Genomic DNA, 15942 nt, shown 5'->3' on the forward strand with positions numbered 1-15942 from the left:
TGTTGTGTTCATTTTTAAATGCTTTTGTCATGAATAAAATAAATATTAAAAATATGATTCCAGTTTTATTCCATTTCAAAATTAGCTAAAGATATTTTTAATTATCTTTAAAAAAAAATACAACCGAAAAAATATTTTTTATCATAAAAATTATTTCAATTACTATAAGTCAATTGACTTTAAAAAATAAGAACATATATATATATGACTAACATATCCAAAATGTTAAAATATATTTTAGGGCTATAATTTAGCCTTGACGGGTTGGAGACGGTTGATGTCAGATCAATGAATAGTACAGAATTCAGGGCTAAAATTTAGCCTCAGGGCTATTTTTAGCCCTTTGGGTTGGAGATGGCCTAATAAGCCCAATTCCATCCTTATGAACGATCTGTAATCGCTCTCTCTCTCTCTCTATCTCTCTCTCTCTCTCTCTCTCTCTATCGTCGATAACAGGTCTCCACGTCCTGGTCTCCGCCTCCGATTCCGGCGACCACCTGCACGGTGCTCTCCCTATCTCTCATCTCTCCTTCCCTCCCTCCCTCTCCCTCTCTCTCCTCGATCACAGTTCTTCGCATCTCGGTCTCCGCCTCCAATTTCTGATAGCACTGGCACGGTGCTCTATCTCCTCGATCACATACAAATCTTCATGACTCTGGTTCACTCTAATTCCACCGCCTTATTTCAGTTGATGATCAGGAGGATCCAGCTCCGACGACCGGAATTGGATTGGGGAATTTGAACAATTCAGCCGAAAGGACCCCGCTCTACCATTTTTTGTTCGATCTGATGCTCTTCGATCTTCGTCAAGTTCAAATCTATGAGATTTTGTGCAATTTTTTTATATGAATTCCCCTGAATTTTAGGTTGTGCAGAAGACGACGGCGACGAACAAGCTCCGATTGGAGATACCTTACTAGAGGCGAACTCAGATCTCTCTAATTCCCTACTCTACTCATGTCTCTCCTATCAGAAAGTTGCAAGAGGTCCTTGCACTCAATTCCGGTGTGCACTTGTGCTCGGAAGAAGCGAGATTGTTGGAGAAGGAGACTGACAGTGAAAGACGACGGTAACAAAGCACCAATTTCAGAATTACAATTTCAGTAGACGTTTGATTTGTGCATTTGTTCTCTTAATAGCTCTAGAAGTACTAGTTAATTTTGTGATTTTGATTAATTAGTTTCTTAAGTTCGACGATGAGGTGGAACAGAGCTATCAGATACTATTTAAAATCATGTTGAGCAATTGAGAGTTTGTAATATGATGCTGCTTCATTAATCTACAAATACAGCACCATTTAAAATCATGTTGAGCAATTGAGAGTTTGTAATATATATGATGCTACTGTAAACTTAATTTAGGGTTTTGTCAGACTTCTTATATGTTGTGAATGAAATTGGATCTTAATTTTATGCCTCATTGTTCAATTTTGATGCTATTGTATTTATGTTTGTTTTAATTTGTCAGTTTGATATTTGGATTCAAATTTTGAGCCCAAGACATGGCGTAATCAAAGAATACACCTTGAACATATGATGTTGTTATTTTCTTAATTAGTTAGTAGGTGTTGTGGAGTGGCATGTGAATATCTATTGACCGGCTGCTTTTGGTCTTGGACGATTTGGCAAAATATGTGCCTAGTTGGCGTTGTGTTTGGTTGAAATAGGACTGTTGTGATTCAAGCATTTGACATTGTAAATTGTTTTGATGTTTTGGAGTAGCTTTTGTACTGGTAGGTAATAGTTTTGAAGTAGCTTTTGTACTGGTAGGTAATAGTTTTGGAGTAGCTTTAGCAATAGCTTTTGTATTGGTAGGTACTAGTTTTCTCAGACGTTGGGAGTAACTTTGCTAGTCTATGGTAATAGTTTTCTCAGTCTTTGGGAGTAATTTTTGCTCTGTTTGGTAGTAGCTTTTGGTGCTGGTGAGGGTATTTTTTTGTGTTGATTATGGTAGCTTTTGTTGTTGGTGATAGCAGCAATCTGATGTTTGTGACAGTAGCTTTTGTTGTTGGTTATAGTAGCTTTTGGTGTTGGTGACAGTAATTTTTCGTATTGGTAAGAATAGCTTTTGTTGTTAATGATCATAACTTTTGTTGTTGGTGTCAGTAGCTTTTGTAACTTCGCCGGAGACCTCACTGGAGTAACTTTTGTTGTTGGGGAGAGTAGTTTTTGTTGTTAGTGACAGTAGCTTTTATTACCTCACTAGAGTAGCTTTTGTTATCGGTGAGAGTAGCTTTTGGTGTTTGTGACCGTAGCTTTTGTTACCTCGTTGGAGATCTCACCGAAGTAGTTTTTAATGTTGGTGACAGTAACTTTTGTTGGTAAGGATAATAGCTTTTGTTGGTGGGGATAGTAACTTTTGGTTTTGAGGAGCGTAACTTTTGTTGGTGACAATAGCTTTTGTTACTAGTGACAGTAGCTTTTATGAATAGCTTTTGTTACTGGTGACAGTAGCTTTTGTGACCTCGCCGGAGGTCGTCGGAAATCTCATCAGAGTAGTTTTTGTAGCTAGTGACAGTAACTTTTGGTGTTAGTGATGGTAGTTTTTATGGTTGCCGGAGTTCTTCTGAAGTCACCAGAGACCTTGCCAAAGGTCGACTGGAGATCCTCGTCGGAGGTCGGCCGAAGACTTCGTCAGAGAGGAGAGAGAAAATAATTGTTGACTTTTCACTCTAGTGGCATTTACGTAAATATGTTGGTTTTTATATCTAAAATTTAACACATTTTTTAATCTAGTGGCCTTATAAGGGAAAAAAATAGTTAGCGACCCTATGACTAAAAAAACATTCAAAAATGACTTTATATGTAATATTATTGAAAGGATGAGAACGTTGTAGTTTTCTTCTCATCTACTTCCTTAATTTTATGCTTCTTGTGTTTTTTTTTTTTACCATAATAACCTTGTTAGATAATTTTATTATTCTAAAAAGTATTGTGGGCATTTTAAAATTTTGTGATGCTTTCTGGGTTGAAACTTGCTTCTGACCTGAATATCAGAAAGCTTGAAGTAGAATCTGACTCAGCTATCTTTGTTAAGTTGTTGATTGATGGTTGTCCTATATCTCATCCTTTAGGCAACATTATCAACGGTTGTAGGCATCTAATCAATGGTTTTGAAGACGTTAGGATCCGGCATATTTTCAGAGAATGGAACTATACTGCAGATGCTCTTGCTAAGGGAAGTCTCAGCCATGACTATGGTATTGTGATTTTTGACACCCCTCCCCCTCATGTTGCTAGTGCTTTCACTGATGATCTTTGCAATCTCCCAAGAGCTAGGAGAGTTAGAACAGGGCCTGAGGGCTATTTTTCTGCTTTTCTTTTTGTTTCAGGCCTCCTTTGTAACAAAAAAAAAAAAAAAAAAAAATTGGTGATGCTTTCGACTCCAAACTTTGACTTCCCTTTGTCTCTACTACTATAAAGGGAAGTCAAAATTTGGTGTCAAAGACTTCACTAAATTTTGATTTGCCATAAATGCTCTTTACAATAAAAATAAAAACTCATCATAAAATAATCTGAAATGGTTATTATGGTAATCTACAAAAACACAAAAAATATAAATTGAAGAAGTGGGTGAGAATAAAACTTTCACATTCTCTTCTTTTCAACAATAAACACGTGCATTTGTTTCGGGGAGTAACTTGGGAGATTCTAGTTCCCAAAACGGTTGGAGGCGTTTGTGGGGTTTGAAACTCCCTAATAAAATTAGGGCCCGTTTAGATAGAGGGATTTGGGAGTGTGGATTTGGATTTGGAACCCTCGAATCCAAATTTGTCTGTTTGGCTGTCTTCTGTAGCGGATATTTGGATTTTTTCAAAATCAGCCTAGAGATTTCAGATAGCAAAAGTTGATGATTTGAAATAACTAGGGGACCCTAGTTATTTCAAATCACCAGGCCTTGGACTCGTTGAAAAAAACAGATCGTGCCTCTCTCTAGCTCTCTTATGCGGTCCTCCTTCTCTCATATCTCTCTCTCTACATGCTCCGGCTCTACCTCTGTAGCTTCTTTTGCATCGCCGACGACTCCGGCGACCGTGCCCGAGCTTTCCGGCGCCGACTTCATCCCGATCTACTCTCTCTCTGTCTCTCTCTTTGCGTTTCGGCTCAGCCTCCGTAGATTCTTCTGCATTGCCGACCACTCGTTGACTCCGACGACGGTGGCTCTCCATCGACGACTTCATCCCCTCCGAGTCAAGTTGCAGGTTGCTCTGAAGGCCTTTGGACCAAGTCAACCATGAGTTGGATGCTGTTCTAATACTGCAAAATCTAAATCTTCAATTTTAAATCTTTACATTTTTTTCAATCCAAACAGTAAGATTTAAAATACACATATTTCAATTCTGCAGATTTTAAATACAACATATTTGAAATTCAAATCCAAATCAAAATTCTGATTCCAACGGGGCCTTAAAGTTTTTTCTGTGGAGAGATTGTAATGGGTATCTAACTTGTGCAGTTGCGTTGAGGAAAAGAGAAGAATTAGTGATAATAGGTGGTGTCCGGGGTGTGGGTATAGAGGAATCTGTGATTCATGCTTTATGGGATTGTCATTTAGCTCGTAAAGTGTGGAAACACACTTTCTTAGTCAATGTGTGTAAGGTGTGGAAGGAGATGAATTTCTTTGATCTATTCTTACATGTGGGGTAGGTGGCTAGGGACAATGATTTGGAATGGTTTGGAGTGGTGGCTTGGCAGCTTTGGTATGAGAGAAACAATAAGGTATATGTAAATATTGAAATTTCTCCAAAATTGTCAAAATTATCTGTAATTTTAAAGTACCGAAACAAAATTCATATGTTATATCATTTTCATCAGGAGTTTTCCGAAATTTTCTGTTCATTTCGGCAAAATTATTAATTTTTGAAATATCTACACACAAAATATATATTTATTATTTAAAAATTTACACCGAATTTTTTTTCAAAATTTCTCCCAAATTTCTATGAAATATTGTATGACACTGACAATGAGTTTTTACTTTACACTTTCATAGAAAAAATATGAAAATTTTGATTTTATTTGCAATGAAGTTGAATATAACAAAAGGTACTAGTTAATTACTTATCCATATTAAATATCACATTCACATTATCAATTTATAGTCATAGTTAGTAAAAATATGGACGTGTATAGTAAGCGAAGAATATATATATGTGTATTATTCAAACATTTATCAAATAGTTTATAGTTCGTTAAAAAATTTGGTAAAATATTTTTAATTAATTAAAGAATTAATTTTTAAAATTAAAATTAAAAATATTAATTTGTATTCATTTTTGTTCAATAATATGTATAAAATACAAAAAAAAAATGTAAAAATAGTGTATAGTACGTGTATAATATTTTTGATTTTAAAAGTACAGAAAATTTAACGAGTCTTTTTCAAAAATACAAACTATGGAAGTATTTTTGAAAAAGCCCTACCTGTTTTATTTACATATAATATGAAAAATTACTAACTACATTTACAAAACATTTATAATTATATATATTTGAAAATATTAGTTTAGCAACCTACTACAGTACTAGTTAATTACTAGTCTATATTAAATAATTAAATATTACAAAGTATTATAAATGTACAATTTTAGAAATGCTACATTGTAAATAGGTTTATTATAAGTTAGTTTAGCCTATGTAAAAGTTTTATTCAAAAATATTATTTTATAAATGTAATTTATGTGATTTATTTATTTTTAATTAAAATTTTTATCGAAATAAAAAAAATTTTCTAAAATTTTCTTAAATTTAAAATACCGAAATTGAAACCAACTGAAATTTAAATCCTTGGTACATGATAATTTGGCTGTGGGGGCAGGGAAGTTGGGTGAGAAAGCTTACTGTTGGTGGGAAGGCTATTTAAAGGTTGGAAAGGTAGATGACGTTACATTGGCAGGAGATCATAGTAGGGTGGGGTTGGCTAATTTGAGATTGAAAACGTGGCATAAGCCTAGACAAGGAGTAGGGGCCGGCTACTTTGAGATTGAACAGGTGGCATAAGCCTAGTCAAGGAGACAAGGAGTAATTAAAATAAAATATAGATGGTGCATCGAATTTGGGGCAGGGCGTGTATGGTACTGCAGCTGTATGCCGCAATGAGCTAGGTGACTGCATGTGTTGGTGTACTGCTGTGCCAGGTGTTGGATTTGCATTTTTGCATTGAATTTGGGGCAGGGCGTGTGAGTCCCCATACTTTATTGTTCTTGTGAATGGTTTTCATTTTTGCATTCAAGCTGACTTCTCACGTACACTTCGAGATTGAAGGGGATGCCAAAAACATATTCTTGGCTTTGGATTCTGTCCATGAAGACTTCAGCGCAGATGGAGCATTAGTTGACGAAGCAAAGATATTTTAAGTCATTTTCAGTGTTGTAGTTGAGGTTATATCCTTAGAGAGTATAATAAGGCTGTCCATTGTGTAGTAAGAGTGGTGCTATCTCTATTTTTCCCTACTTACTGGTGGATGATGGCGTCAGATTGGCTTATTCTAATTCTAGTTAAAGAGTCATGTACTTAAGTGATTGTGTAATAAAGTGTGGTACTCTTCTCAACCAATTTGTGGTGTTTTTATGAGGCCACTATATACTTCTTAATGTAGTATTTTGACAATGAATGAATTCTCCTTTTGATTAAAAATAATAATAATAATAATATCACGTGCATTGTACAGATATGAAGCTACTCAAGCTAGTAATAGTAAAGATATGTTTTTTTTTTTTTTTTTGAGAAAAGAAGAAATTCCATTAATCTAAAAGATTACAATGATGGGGATGACATACTCCAACTAGAGAAGAGGACATACTCATACTCCCTACTATAGAACCGGCGATTACAGTTACCATGAGCCGATAGGGCCTCAACTCTAACCACATAAATCGCCATTTCTTCCGGGCTACAACCGATCAACTTTTTCCAGGAGTCCTGATACATCCTTAGAGCCAACCTCAAGAAGAGACTAATCCCCTTCCACACCATATACCAATACCGCCAGTATACGTGCAGGGGCACCTCCCCATTACATTGACAAAAAGAAAATATCGGAATTAAAACCTCTAGTCCCTGGAGATGACACCATAACAATGGCACAACCAATAGGGAAGACCACCAAAACCCTCGCTCAAGCTCAATGGAGGAGGGACTTATTAAAACTAACCAAAAACCAAAACATAAAAACCTAATAAAACAAAGTAGCAGGCTATGTTGAACCACTTCTATCTTCCTCACCATTGACAACAGACCGCCGGCAAACCACCATGAGTGCAGCCAAGTGAGCACGCCCCACCGAAGACACCCAAGCCATGTACTCTGCCACGACCAGCTTGGGATCTCAGGCCACCACCATCCTCTTTGGCTGAACTCATTACCGACCCATTGTGCAAATCCATCCCAAATTGATCTGAAACCAATCTGGCCTCCCATCAATTCGAGAATCCCTTTCAAACACTCGATCCTCCACCCAGCCAGACACCTCAGAAAAGAGACCAGTGCCATATGATCCATGGCCTGCTGCCGCCACGATCTGGTCACTGAACACCTTCCCGTCGCCGATAGCCGAGCACCCTTCACCAACGTCTGCGCCGCTGCTTGAGATAGACGAAAAAGCATACACAGCCAAGAGCACCTAAAACCAAAGAAAAAGAAGAATCCTAAAGCCCCAGGAACCCGTCCGGCAACACCCACCACTCGTTGACGAGGCAGGAAGCCGCCGTCAACGCGGGAGCGCCGCCGGACAGGCCTCACCGCCAGCCTCTGTCTTTCCAACCCTATACCTCTCTCGCCTGTTTTCTCTGAGAAGAAGAGTTAGAAAACTCAAAACTCAAATAGTAAAGATATGTTATCATCCTATTTCTTCCGGATCATTTGGTAATTTTAATAGGAGCCCACAAAAATGAAGCAACAATTTAGTGTCATGCCATCAAATATTCAATTTTGAAAATGCAAATGCAAGTCTATTGTTATCTGACGGAAGCTATTTTTCATCGTTTTTCTCATGGCCCAATTGTTAATAGAGAGAGAATTTCTCTAGAATGTGGGTTTTCCTTTGGATTTTGGGGCTGCTAGTTTATCTGTCCCTCCTTTGGTAGCATGATTCTACTTTTGGGGATTGGAGCGGGTTTCTTCTCCGCGTTGTGCCAACTCAGGATTTTGTCTTGACTGGTCGCACACGATGGTAAAAGGACAGAGTCAGACCTTACATGAGGCCTGTGAGTTGGCCGTCTCAGGCTTAGTGTCTTGTCGAGGCCTACTTTTTTCTTTTTTTCTGAGGGTATTTAAAAAAATTATTAAGTAAATAAAATGTAAGTCACTTACTAGACAATAAGATTGGTTTAGTTGGCAAGTTGCATTCCTTTTTTTATGTTACTCCTAACCAAGGTTCAAATCCTCTTTCAGTTGTGCACTTGTTTTCTTTTTCAATTTTTTTGTAAATATTTTTTTGGCTATTTTTTTTCTTTTCTATAAAAAATGTAGGTCCATTTTCTCAAGCCTAAAAATCTCAAATCCGGGTAAAAAGGAAGAAGATAGTGAATGCTGCAACCTCCGAGACATGACATCTGGGATTTTGCTTTATTTTTTTCTTCCAAGTATGTATTGTGATTCCTCCTCAACATGCATGACTACAAATTTGATCAATGGGAAGAAATAATTAGCTTAACAACAACATAATTTTCTTCCTTGTTACGTCTGATTGGAAATAATGTCCCATATCAGGTCGATTCCGTTTAACATATATTGCTAATGGTTCCTTTGGGGTTAATAGTAAATTCTGGAGAAGGCTTTGGCATGCACGTACACCTACTAAAGTCCGTTCCTTTATGTGGAGAGTTTTAAAAGGCATTCTACCCGCTAAAGTTTCTCTTGCACGACGTGTTACTCTCCCACATATGAACTGTGTTCTATGCAATAGTGCAATTGAGGATGGCATTCATCTTTTTAAAGAATTTGACATTGCTGGTGGTATTTGGTTGGTTAGTAACTTGGGTGTGAATGTGAATAATGTTTCTGGAAGTAGTTTGGAGGAAGAATGGGTCCTTAATGTTATTGAATTATTACATGGAGGTCAATTTGAGACTTTTTGCATGTTCCTGTGGGTCGTATGGACTAAGAGCAAATGCACTCATGAATCAAGGGCAATTGCTAATTTGCTAATCAAATTGGTACTACCAATTCATCACTATTCATCCCAAATTGGCAATTGCCTCTAGCTTACACAATGCACCAATGAAAGACAATTTGCCTGTCAATTCACTATTCACACTTCAAATTTGAATAATTCATTAGTTCAAAATAATGTTAAACTTATAATTTAATTAATTAAATAATAAATAATTAGATTAATTATACAATATTAATTTTAAAAAAAATTAATGAAAAATTTTTAAAAACAAAATAAATTGTGTATCAAGTATAACTATCATTCTCGATAAAAAAATATATATATATATAGATATCGTTATCATTAAAAAAAAAATGTATTTTAGTGTGAGAAAATTGATAATTGAAAGAAATGAAGAGAAGATTGATGGAGGAAGAAGATGGAGAGGTAAAATTTTGGTGTGAGAAATTAAGGTGAGGGAATAGATATTTATAGAATTTTTAAAAATAAATTAGAATTTATTTCACCTTCCGAATTATTTTTTTGGTGAAAAAAAATTACAGTTGTCATTTAATCGTAGCCATTGGATCGAAGGATCCAACGGATAAGATTAAATAATCGTTACACAAAAGTATGGGTCAGAAAAAAGAAAAAGAAAAAAAAAGTCATTGGCAGCAGGCCCAACGTGCTTGTGGAGCCCACCACCACAGTCGGGCAATTCACTGACTGACGATTAGCAAACCAATTGCCTGGGCAAGTGGTCCCCAGGTGCTGCACAGTGAGTGCCTGGGCAATTTTGTCCCGCTGCATGGCCAACAGTGATCCTCCTCTCCAATTGGTCACCCAATTGGCTTCTTGGTGCATTTGCTCTAAGAGAAACAATGTCGTTTGGAAGGGCACGTGCTTTAACGCCTCCAATGCGGCAATGGGCTTCAAAGTTCCTGGTGGACTATCAGAAATGTCTTCCGGTTGAGTTGAACAAGAATCCTAGACCTAAAATGAAATAGGAGCTGCCCCTTCGTGGTCGCCTGAAAATTAATGTGGACGGTAGCTACAGACCAGATTTTGGTGATGGTGGTGCGGGTATTATGGTATGAGATGAGTTTGGTACATGTATTGCAGCGATGGCTCGTTATTTCCCTCATATTCTTTCTGCTATGCACATGGAGCAGAGGCTTGTAGGGCTGGACTTCTTTTGGTTATTCACCAATATTGGGGTGCCATAGACCTACAGAGTGATTGCTCACTTGTGGTGGCTGCGTTACAACAAACTGTAGAAGATCGATTTGAATTAGGGCGCATTTTTGATGATTATAAGTCTTATTTGACATCTTTACACCTGTTTGGCTCCAATTTTGTTGCAGCTGGTCAACAGTCTCTTTTCTGCGCGGGCGTGCCAGCACTGTTCGGGTGCGGTCGTCGGGGGTGTCCCTTGACCTGACTTCTATCAAGCGATTGTAGACGAGGAGAGCACCAACCTCGTCGTGGGATTCTTTATGCCTCGTGGTGAGGACTTTTGCTGAGATTCTTCTTGTTAACACAATCGATACTCGATGTTGTAGATCGAGTAGAGCGAGAACCACTGGGAAGTGTTGAGATCTTGCTAAAGCGTGACTTTAGCTTGGCTGGTTTGCGAGGGCATTACCCTTACTTGGCTGGTTCCGTAACCGTTGTGGTCGCGGTACTACAATCGGCTCCCGAGGAGACTAGGACCGAAGTACGTTGACAGAGGGTTTGGTGGCACTGAAAGTCGGCTTCTGAGAAGACTAGGACTATGAGTGTGATCACCGGTAAGAGAAAGAGAAGGAGAGGAGTTGCTCTTAGAGAGGTTTGCTCTAGAGAGAACTTAGATCATCTTAGAGATGTTTGTAGAGTGAATTGTGTTGTTTTTAGAGTGAATTGTAACCTCTATTTATAGGCTACCATGCCAAGGTGTTTAGCATTAAACAAATGATGGTGGAGCATTAATTAGAGATAAGAAATGATGAATTTTGGAGATAAGGAAGCATAATTGAAGATCAAGCATGATGAATTTCGGAGATAAGGAGATAAGAAGGCATAATTTGAGATAAGGAATGATGAATTTCGGAGATAAGGAAGCACTTTCTGCTCCTTTATTCCTTCAATTTTATCTCCATCAAGCACTCAGTTTTTGACCGTGACTTCTTCATAAGAAATGTTCCACTATGAGTGTAGATCACCCTGATAAAATTTAAGAGCTTTTCATATAGTGGTTGGTCAAAAAACGCTGCTGGACCTCTTACAGGTCCAGTTTCCAGGCCTTTCTAGACAAGGAAATTCCTTCAATCTTATCTCCATCAAGCACTCATTTTCTGACCGTGACTTCTTCATACGATATGTTCCACTATGAGTGTAGATCACCCTGATAAATTTTCAGAGCTTTTCATATAGTGGTTGGGCCGAAAACGCTGCTGGACCTCTTACAGGTCCAGTTTCCAAGCCTTTCTAGACAAGGAAATTGGACTGATTGTTTGAAGGTCTTCCACTCACTTTTAGCTCTGTCACTCTTCATAAGAAATGATCCTTGGGCTTTCTAGATTTAATCTGGAAGGTTTCAGTTCATTTCGATTTCATTTGGTTAGTCTGCCGCCCCTCTTTCCTTGTTTAGCTCGGTTTCTCCTAGCCGAAGTAGGAAAATGTGCTAAAGTTGACTTTTCATGTTTCCATGCTTCCATGCTTCCATAGTAGGCTTTATTTAGCCTCTAAATATATATTTCGAACTTGTCGACAATATATAGCTTGAGCCACTGACATTGGCTCAATTTCTCCAAGACGTGCCTTGTCAGGTCAAAACGCTCATTTTGGGTCCAAACAACACCCTGTTCAGATTAAACATATCTTCCGTGAAGCGAATGATGTAGCTAATAGATTGGCTCATCTTGCTAGTCTTAATTATCTAGATGATATTTGGTTAGATGAGTCTCATGTGATTATTCAGGATGTACTCTACAATGATTTATGTACTGGTGCTAGAGGTCAAGGTATTACGTCCCCCTCTATGCCCAACAGTAATTTTAATATAATAATTAAGTCAGGCGTGGGGATGAGCCTCCCAACTTGGCTAGGTTCCAAATCCCTTTAAAAAAAAATATTGCTAATTAATTTACTTTAACTTTAATAATAACAATACATTTGAGATTCAAAATTTGATTATATGATGTTCATACAATTTCATATAGATAGACAATATTTGACAACAGATATATCAAAAAGATATTTCAAACCACGGCAAGTGGTTCAGTGGATGCATGACCCCCCCTGCGGAAACATTCAAGATGTGGAACCCTCAGTTCGAACGTTGAGTTGGTTTAGTTTTATGTACTAAATTATTTACAAATTATAAAGATGGCCAAAGGAGGAGTTGTAATGCCATGTTAGCCGTTCGGGCCCCCAAACGATAAATCTCTCGGTCTAGGAAGTTTTTGGAATACCGTGAACAATTCAAAAAGATGGTGTAATAAAAAAATTTCTTTTAAAAAAAATATATATATTATTATTAGAAAATTACACACAAGTGATCTTTTGAAACTTTATTTAATGATAAAGCCACTTAATTTTTTTTGTATACATAAGGCCACTTGCTTTCCCAAATTAATTCATTCCTGACAATTGTACCCTCCCACTTAAGAAACCCAATTCCATCAGCCTTACGCCATACATCGATGAGAAATCTCTCTCTCTCTTCTCCCACCCCCGATCACAGTCTCTCTCTCTCTCTCTCTCTCTCTCCAACCACAGATATTCACGTCTTTGGTCTCCGCCTCCGATTCAGGAGACCACCGGCAAGAAGCTCTCTCTCACCCCCCCTCCTCTCTCCTCGATCACAGATCACATATCACGTCTTGGTCTCCACCTTCAATTCCGGAGACCACCGGCATGGTGCTTTCTTTCTCACACTCTCTCCTCGATCACAGATCTTCACGGCGCCAGCGTGATGGTGCTAGTCTACTCTAATTCCACCACCTTATGTCAGTTGATGACTAAGAGGACGCAGCTCCGACGACCGAAATTGGATTTTGGAATTCGAAAGATCCGGCGGAAAGAGGACCTTGCTCCAACGTTTTTGTTCGATCTGATTCTCTTCTATCTTCGTCAAGTTCATATCTGAGAGATTTTGAGCAAATTTTTAATTTGAATTCCCCTAAATTTCAGGTCGTGCAGAAGACGATGGCGACGAAGAAGCTCCGATTGGAGCTACCTCAGTAGAGGCGAACTCTGATCTCTCTGATTCCCTACTCTACTCATATCTCTCTGATCAGAAAGTTGCAAGAGGTGCTTTCACTCAATTCCGGTGTGCAATTGAGAGTTTATGCTTGTCTACACCGAGGACTTCTCTTGCACCATTGCTTTGTAATCTGCAAGTACAGTACCATTTCAAAACATTTTGAGCAATTGAGAGTTTATAATATGATGCTACTGTAAACTTAATTTAGAGTGTTATCAGACCTTTTAAATGTTTTGAATGAAATTGGATCTTTTATGCGGTATTGTTCAATTTTGATGCTATGGTATTTGTGTTTGTGTTAATTTGTCAGTTTGATATTTGGATTCAAATTTTGAGCCAAGACATGACTTAATCAAAGAATACACCTTGAACCTGTGATGTTATTTTCTTAGTTAGTAGGTGTTATGGAGTGTGGCATGTGAATATCTATTGACTGGTTTGTTCTTGATTTCGGACGATTTGGCAAAATTTATGCCCAATTGGAGTTGCGTTTGGTTACAATGGATGGTTGTGATTCAAGCATTTGATATTGTAAATTTATAGTTGTTTTGATGTTTTGAAGTAGCTTTCGTATTGATAGGTAATGGTTTTCTCAGACGTTGGGAGTAACTTTGTAAGTCTATGGTAATAGTTTTCTCAGTCTTCGGGAGTAATTTTTGTTCAGTTTGGTAGTTTTTCGTGCTGGTGAGAGTGGCTTTTGGCATTGATTATAGTAGCTTTTATTATTGGTGACAGTAGCAATTTGGTGTTGGTGACAGTAGTTTTTCTTGTTGGTGAGCGTAGCTTTTGCTGTCGGTGACAGTAGCTTTTGCTGTCAGTGAAAGTAGCTTTTGTTGTTTGAGACAATAACTTTTGGTGTGGGTGGCAGTAGCTTTTGCGATCTCGCCGGAGACTTCACCGAAGTAGATTTTGTTATTGGTAAGAGTAGCTTTTGGTGTTAGTGTCAGTAGTTTTTGTTGTTGGTGAGAGTAGATTTTAGTGTTGGTTACAGTAGCTTTTGTTACTTCGCTTGAAAACTCATCGGAGTAACTTTTGTTGTTGGTGAGAGTAGATTTTAGTGTTGGGGATAGTAGATTTTAGTGTTGGTGAGAGTAGATTTTAGTGTTGGGGATAGTAGATTTTGGTGTTGGGAGTAGTTGGTGAGGATAGTAGCTTTTGATTTTGGTGAGCGTAGCTTTTGTTCGTGACAGTAGCTTTTGTTACTGGTGATAGTAACTTTTATGATCTCGCCGGAAGTCGCCGGAAATCTTATCAGAGTAGCTTTTGTTGCTAGTGACAGTAGCTTTTGATGTTAGTGACAATAGCTTTTATGGTCTCCGGAAACCTTGCCGGAAGTCGCCGGAGACCCTCGTCGGAAGTTGCCGGAGGTCGGCCGGAGACCCTTGCCGGAAGTCGGCTGGAAACCTCGCCGGAGAGAAGAGAGAGAATGATTGTTGACTTTTTATTCTAGTGGCATTTACGTAAATATGTTAGTTTTTATATCTTGTTTAAGGAAAAAGAGATTTGAGAGAAATTGTAAAGAGAATTGTGTGTATTATTATTGAGAATAGGGGCCCTATATATAGGGATTACAAAGTACTAGTTCTAATAATACAAGGAATACCAATCCGTGTAGGATTGGGAAATCTAGAACATTCTCCCCTATTCCTATTCCTAGTTTGATAAGGCACACTAAACTTGATTTTCCTTCAACACTCCCCCTTGTGCCGCTCAAACTTGGTGGTGACGCTTCATCCGTTGCCTCATTAAAAACCTTGCCAGGTAACAAAAACCCTGTGGGATAAAAATAACCCTGGTCGAAGGACAAAAAGAGCACAACACGTCCTTCACTCTTCGAGATCGAACATGTAGACATCATAACTCCCCCTGATGTCGATATCTCCCCCTGATTGTTACAATCGTGGGAGTTCGGATAACTTTCTCAATCCGATGCTCTTCACATGTTTCTCGAAGGTGGATTTAGGTAACGACTTAGTGAATAAGTCCGCTACATTATCCTCTGATCGGATTTGATTCACTTCAATCTTTAGAAGTGATTGTTGTTGCTGATTATAAAAGAACTTAGGCGATATATGCTTGGTGTTGTCGCCCTTGATGAAACCTAACTTCATTTGTTCAATACAAGCTGCATTATCCTCATAAATGCATGTAGGTTCATCTGTGGTAGACTTCAAACCACAACTTCCTTGAATGTGTCGAATTACAGACCTTAGCCATACACATTCACGTACAGCTTCATGTAGAGCAATAATCTCTGCATGATTTGAGGAAGTAGCAACAAGGGTCTGCTTTGTAGACCTCCAAGATATCGCAGTGCTTCCCATGGTAAAGACATAACCTGTTTGGGAGCGACCTTTGTGAGGGTCAGAGAGGTACCCTGCATCAGCAAAACCCATCAAGACATCATTGTCGTTTTGATGGAGGGAGATAGGAGGACGCCGGCCACCATGAGCGGCGGCGGCGCCGGCGGCGGCAACATGGCCGGCGGCCATTCCATGGACGGGGGCGTTTTGCCTTTTGGGGTCCGATCCCATTCTTCCGTCATTCCTCTTCTCTCTGTAGGGATAAAATAGGCCCATATCAATCGTACCTCTTAGGTATCG

Source organism: Rosa rugosa, chromosome 2, assembly GCF_958449725.1.
Source record: "Rosa rugosa chromosome 2, drRosRugo1.1, whole genome shotgun sequence".
NCBI classification, from domain to species: Eukaryota; Viridiplantae; Streptophyta; class Magnoliopsida; order Rosales; family Rosaceae; genus Rosa; species Rosa rugosa.